Here is a 7,555-nt window from a genome sequence, read left to right as displayed (position 1 = left end):
AACTCCTGGGCTACTTGCATGTATCGCTTCAATTCTCTACTGATTCCATGCTCTGGCCAACTGTCTCATACAAATTTCTAATTTGTTGACATATCGAGTCTTGCTTCTGTATTTGTCTTATCTGTTCAAGTCTTTTATCTGTTGACTGATGACTTGATTCACCCAATTCTCAATTTCTTGTTGTAGTGAGTCATCTTTTGCGGTAGTCGCATCGACAGGACTTCTTGATAAAGTGTCTGTTGTACCTAACTCTTTGCAGGGCACATGCTCCATATCATACTGATATTGCATTAGTCTCATCCTTATTCTCTGTATCCTAGGTGATAATTCCTCTAAATTCTTGTTTCCCAGTAATGACACAAGAGGTTTGTGATCAGTGATCAACATGAATTGTTTCCCCAGCAAGTATTGAAACGCTCACATGTCCAAGTTGTAGCTACAGTTTCTTTTTCCAATTGGGCATACCTCTTTTCAGTTTCAGACAGTGTTCTTGATGCACAGACAACTGGTCTCCGATTTCCCTTTTGTTGTCGTTGTTTGAGGACTGCACCAAGTCCAAATAACAATGCGCCAGCCGTTACACGTGTTTCGCGATTGGCATTATAGACAACCAATATTGGTGCTTCGCTTAATGCCTTTGTCAGACTTGCAAACGCTTTCTTTGAGGCTCTTCCCAATACCAAACACTACGTTGGCTCATTAGCGCTCTCAAAGGTTCAGCTGTCGATGATAAATGTTGGATAAATCTTCCATGGTAATTTATCATTCCAAAAAATCGTCGTACTTCTTCTTTGCTTTGTGACTCTCTCAGTCCCAAAATTGCATTGACTTTGCTGGGGTCGGATCTAATTCCTTCGGCATTGATGATATGTAATAAGAATCTTACTTGTTTTGGGCACAATGACATTTTTCTTTGTTTAACGTTACTTCTTCAACTCGTAATCTATCCAAAACCACCATCAGTCTTAGAATGTGTTCTTGGCGATCGGCTTGTGAAACTAAAATGTCGTCCATTTGACACACAACTCCTTCTAGGCCTTCCACAATTTGAGATATTGCCTTTTGAAAAAGCTCAGGCGCCAAAGTGATTCCAAAACGATAATCTCTTGAAGAAATATCTTCCCATCAGGGTACTGAAAGTCGTCAATTTGGCACTTCGAGGTGATAACGGAATTTGCCAATAACCAGCATTGGCGTCTAATTGAGTGAAGACTTTGGCATTCCTCAAACTTGCTCACGATTGTTCAACACTTGGCATAATATGGCGTTCTTGTTGTACTCCTTGATCAATTTTGTTAGATACACACAAATTCTGACTGTATTATTTAATTTGAGAACTGGAAGTATGCCTACAAACCAGTCAGTTGGACCTTCCACTTTTTCTATTATACCTTCTTTTCCATTCTTCTCAACTCTTTCACCTTTTGGACTAAAGGTATTGGAACTCGGTGTGGACTTGACACAGTACATGGCTCACATCCTTTCTTCAACTGAATATGGTATTCATGCTTCATTTTGCCTAGGCCTGTGAATAACTTTGGATATTGTGTAAAGACTTGTTGTCGGGGTCCAACTTCTCTGATGAATTCTATCAAGTGCAGTGTCTGGATAGCAGGTTGTCCTACCAAAGGTTGACTAAGTCCTTGCACTACGTAGACTGTTTCTTGATATTTCTTTGACTCTCTCCCCAAAGAACATTTAAATTATCTCCTGACATTTAGTGGTTGCAAGCTCGGTCCTTTCAAACATCTGTCACTCTTCTATAACCATTTCTTAAATCTGGTCGTGAAGAGTCTATATGGAATCGCAGTTACATCTGCTCTAGTATCTAGTTTAAATCTCAACCTGAAGCGTCACCCACCAAGAATTGACATGTGAATTTTGACACCTAGTTGTGAGTATATCTGCCGCAATACATTCTAGACATGGCCATTCTGTATCTGAATCATTCTGGACGTGTGACAGCATATGATTTCTGCTTGCTTTGCAGACGTAATAGTAGTGACCGATCTTTCCACAATTCCTACATTTAGCATCTATTGCTTGGCAGTCTCTTCTACTATGGTATGGAAATTTACCACATCTCAGACACTTGTTTCATTTGTGCTGCTTCGAAGGCAAACTTGGTTTGGTTTCTCTTCGAGTTTTCAAATTCTATCCATTTGTGTATCTGGGCTATTCAACTTTGAATGTTTGCTTCTTACAACTGGTTGCTGCGCTCATATTATTTCGGATTGCGGTACTCTGCTAACTGTTATTTCTAAGGTGAGTTTGGGATCCAGTTGCAACAGTTCGACAAGCTTTGCATCTCGGATTCCGACTACTAACCTGTCCCAAATCATTTCATCTCTTAGAGCTCCGTATTCGCAGTGTTCCACTAATCCATATAGCGCTGTTATGAAATCGTCTAAGGATTCTCCTTCTGTTAGTATTCGTTGATTGAACAACACTCCCTTGGATGTGATGTTTTGTTTTTAACAAAATAACCGTCAAATTTTGCCAAGACCATGCTGTAACTCTTTAGTTCATCTTCGGTTAGTCCAAATGCTACCAGTATATCTTCGGCTTGATCACCCATGCTGTAAATTTAAATTAGTGTACTAACATGCATTTCTCCGGACTTCTCAATTAGGTTTGATGCTTGTCTGTAGCACTCAAAATGGCATCACCACTTGATCCAGCTATCCGGTTTTGCAGTAACTGCGTCCCTAGCACGCGCTCAGCCGGTCTTACTGTTAACTCAAGTCGATCTATTTCAAGAATGACTGGCCAGTCCTAAATGCCGGTCAATGACTGAACTAACACAATACAAGTTCCCGGATGTATATACTACATCCTTCTTTTTTTTTTTTTTTTTTTTTTTTTTTCGAGTGTGCGTCAATGAGTACAATACCGGTACCATTGCTCTTGAACATGGTTTATCTAATGGATGTATTGGTTCCACCAGTAGGTCTTCTGGTTCACCTCTTTCATGTCTTTCTGATTGTAAGGTTTTCTGAATCTGATCCAAATGTCGTTTGACTACCCTCCCATCCTCCAGTTTGATAGGGTATGATACGGGGCCTGTTTTGGACTGAACTACACCAGCTACCCATGGACGACCTCTGTTGTAATTGTGCACATAGACTCTCATCACATTGTAAAGGTCTATCATACTATTCCGGTTACCCTTGTAGAAATGTTTCCGTTGCCATTGTTTTATGTGTACCATTTGCTCCAAGTTGGGGTGCAACAAATCTAAATGTGACCTTAATTTGCGACCCATTAATAATTCCGCAGGCGATATTCCTGACGTGGAATGAAATGTAATCTGATAGCTGAACAACACTTGTGTCAAGCGCTAGGAACAGTCTTTCTTCAATACTTGTACTGCTCTTTCTGCCAGCCCAATACTTGACGGATGATATGGTGCTGTTTTAATGTGGTCTATTCCATTCAATTTTACCAAATCGGTAAACTTGGTGACTGGTGAATACTGACCCATTGTCTGATACCAGTTTTTCAGGAATTCCATGAGTTGAGAAAATTTTTCTTAACCTTTCCACCGTAGTTTTCGTCGTCGCTGATTCTACAGGTTCTAGTTCAATCCACTTCGAGTGTGCGTCAATGAGTACAAGAAACATTTTTCCTAGCAAGAGTCCGGCGTAGTCCACGTGCACCCTCATCCAAGGCTGATGAGGCAAAGACCAGAGATGCAATGGAGCTTTTGGTGGTGCACTCCTTTTCTTGACAACTAAAACAACCTTGGACCTTGCGTTCGATGTCCACATCCAGTCCTGGCCACCAGACTATTGTTCTGGCTAAGCCTTTCATCCGTGCCATACCAGGATGACCAGCATGTAACTCCTCCAAAACTCGTTGTTGCCCTTGTGGTGATACAATCACCCTGTACCCCACAATACGCATCCCTCTTCTATAGATAATTCACTTGCTCTTTGCCAGTAAGGAGTCAACGCTTCGATTAGTGGTTTATTAGGCCAACCACGATAAACATAATATTGTACCCTAGACAGTATAGGGTCTTGTTCTGTCCATCTTCTAACATCTCTTGCCAATACTGGTGACGATTCCAGTTGCTGTAAAAATTGAATTGTCACTGTTTGTTCTTCCTCAGTTGTTGACGGTAGTTGTAAGGGTAATCGACTGCAAGCATCTGCATTACCGATGTCCCCGCCTGGTTTGTATCGCAACTTATAACTGTAACCTGATAGGATCATGGCACATCAATGGATTCTCGCTGATGCCATTGGCGGAAGAGGCGTATTCCCCCAACAATCCTGCCAGTGGTTTATGGTCTGAGACTAGCAAAAATTCTCTTCGAAACAGGTATTGGTGAAATCTTTGTAGACCAAAAATTACCGCCAATGCTTCTCTTTCCACCTGTGCATAATTCCTCTCCGCTTTTGTCAATGTTCTCAATGCAAATGCTACTGGATGTTCTTTTCCGTCCTTCCCTCTCTGAGCCAATACAGCACCTAAACCGTACGACGAAGCATCACAAGTTACAACGGACTTTTGCTGTGGATCAAAATGTGCTAACACTTTGGCTGACACTAACAGTTGTTTTGATTGGTGATAAGCTCGTTCTTGTTCACATAACCAGTTTCACTTTACTCCTTTTCGTAACAATCTATGTAGTGGAGCTAGAACTGTTGACAAACTCTGTAAGAATTTGCCATAATAAGATAGCAATCCTAGGTACGCTTTTAATTCTGTCACATTTTGTGGTCTGGGTGCTTCCGTTATTGCCTGAATTCGTCCCTTGTCCAGATGTAACCGTCTTGTCAATGACATGTCCCAAATACACTACTTTAGATTGCATGAACCAGCATTTGTCTTTATTCAGCCTTAGTCCAGCCTCTTCCAATTTCGTTGACCCCTTACCTAAGTTAGACAAATGCTCTTGTTCGTTTCTTCCTGTTATTAATATGTCATCTAAGTAGACCACTACTCCTGGAATTGCTTGCAATAGAGTTTCCATCGTCCTTTGAAAGATTCTGGGAGCCGATGAAACACCAAACGGTAGTCTATACTGAAATAATCCCTGGTAAGTATTGATGACTACATACTTACGTGATTCCTCATCAAGTACAAGCTGTTGATATGCTCTGTCCACATCCAGGGTTGTAAACTTCTGTCCTCCTGCTATTCGAGCAAACAAGTCTGCAATGCGTGGAATCGGATAAGTATCGCATTTTGACACTTGATTCACTGTCAACCGATAGTCTCCACAGATTCTGACCTTTCCATTGTTTTTCACTATTGGAACTATGGGAGCTACCCACTCCGAATAGTGAATTGGCTCAATAATTCCGGCTTTGTCAGGTCAAACAATTCTTCCTCTATCTTTTCTCTAAAAGCATATGATACCTGTCTTGGTCGGTAAAACTTGGGACTCGTCTTTTCTGTCACTGGTAATTTCACTTCCACACCTTGCAATCTGCCTAACTTCCGACTGAACACTTCACTGTGTAATAACAATAACCCTTCCACTTTTCCTTGGTGAGGGTTTGCCTCCAAAAGATGAACTCTTCCCCAATCGATTTGTACTTGTCGAATCCAGTCTTTTCCTAATAAACTCAGGCCAGAGCCTGCCACTACCACAAGCGGAAGAGACAGTCGACATCCATCCGGAGTATCTACCCACACTTTCAACTTTCCACATACAGGTACCGGCTCCCCAGTATATGTCTTCAGCGTCTTCTTTGTATCTTTCAATGGTGCTTCACCTTTCTTCTAGACCGACTTCCATGTTGTTTTGCTCACAATACTGACACTCGCTCCTGTGTCTATTTCCATCTTGAGTGGCTGTCCGTGTACAGTCAACGTTGTCTTCATAGACTTCTCTTTTCCTTTGTGCAACGCATTAATATTGCCACTAATCCACTCAACCTCCTCATCCTCATTTGTATCTGACTGCGCCTCCTCATAGCCGATTTTGTATGTATCTCTACCACTGTCCTCTTTCTGAGCCATTTTTCTCACTGTGCGACAAACAGCCTTCGCATGACCAATTTTGCCGCAACCAAAACATGACATCTTTGAACCAGCACTCGAACTGTTTGTGTCCCTGTTTACCACAGTGATAACAACACCCGGATATCTTGTCAGTTGGTCTGTTACCTGCCTTGGGTACTCGTTGCTTCTGTAACTGGTGTACAGGCTGCTTCTGTAACTGGTGTACGGACTCTCCTTCTGGGTTGCCAGGCGTACTCATTGCTTCCTTCTACTTTAACTCTGCGGTATTCTTTTCGGCTGTTTCGTGTGCAATCGTTAATTCTTGAATGTCAGCTCTTTTTCTGCCAACAGCGGTTGCTGCATACGGCAATTCATTATTCCTACGACTAGTCTGTCTCGTAGCATATCACTAAGCACCGCCCCAAATTCGCAATGTTCACTGAGTTGCTGCAGTTCTGCTGTGAATTTAGCGACCAACTCACCTTCCTGACGCAATCGCCTGTTAAATCTAAATCGTTATACTATTACTGATGGCTTCGGGTCAAAATGTTCTGTCAACGTCTGTAGTATTTCGTCGACTGACTTCTCGTTAGGTTTCAACGGAGCCACTAAACTTTGTAGAGTTCGATACGTGCGAGCTCCAATCACGCTTAATAGAATAGCTCTTTGTCTATCAGCTTCGTCGGCGCCATTCGCTGCGAAGAATTGTTCTAACCTTTCTGTGTAAAGTGGCCATTCCTCCTTTGATTCGTCAAACTCCGCTATTTGTCCGAATACTGCCCGATTCCTCGTCGCCAGATGTCACACAAGTAACTGCATCCTTAGCACGCGCTCAGCCGGTCTTACTGTTAACTCAAGTCGATCTATTCAAGAATGACTGGCTAGTCCTAAATGCCGGTCAATGACTGAACACAATACAAGTTCCCGGATGTATATACTGCGGTGTGCCAAACAACGAAGCTGTGCTCAAAGCTGCATTCAAACCAAAAAGAGGAACATTGAAAAGTTCCAGAACGTTGTCCAGATCGCAAAGAACGTGGAGGAAGCAGCCAAAACAGCTAAGGCCCAAATCTATGCTAAACTGGAAAACATCCACAAGATCACCAAACCGCAAAAACTCTACACAGAACCAGCACCAGAAGCTCCAGTCTTCTCCGTCAACCAACCTCAAACCATGTGAAAGCTGCTGGAAGAAAAATCTTCCCAAAGACAAGTGCTGTTTCCGGGAAGCGGAATGCCACTACTGTAGAAAGAAGGCCACATTAAAGTCACATGCCACAGCAAGCAAGCTAAGAACGTCAGGTGTACCACCACAGTATCTACCGTTAATGGGAATAATACATCACAGATACATATCCTGATCACTCAAAATGGGACAAGCCACCTGTTTTTGATCGACACTGGCACCAGAAGCAATATCCTCTCACTGGAAAGATGGAAATCAATTGGCATGCTGCCAATTCAGCCGACCACTGCAGAATATCGTTCAGCATCAGGTCACTCCATACCTATTCTCGGTACTGTATGCACTGACTAATTGCTACAGACGGGAGACGAGACAGTTCACAAGCAACCACAGTTTACGGTTACAAAACTA

The sequence above is a fragment of the Corticium candelabrum genome, chromosome 14, assembly GCF_963422355.1.
Source record: "Corticium candelabrum chromosome 14, ooCorCand1.1, whole genome shotgun sequence".
In the NCBI taxonomy this organism is placed as follows: Eukaryota; Metazoa; Porifera; class Homoscleromorpha; order Homosclerophorida; family Plakinidae; genus Corticium; species Corticium candelabrum.
This window is presented reverse-complemented; position numbering follows the sequence as displayed.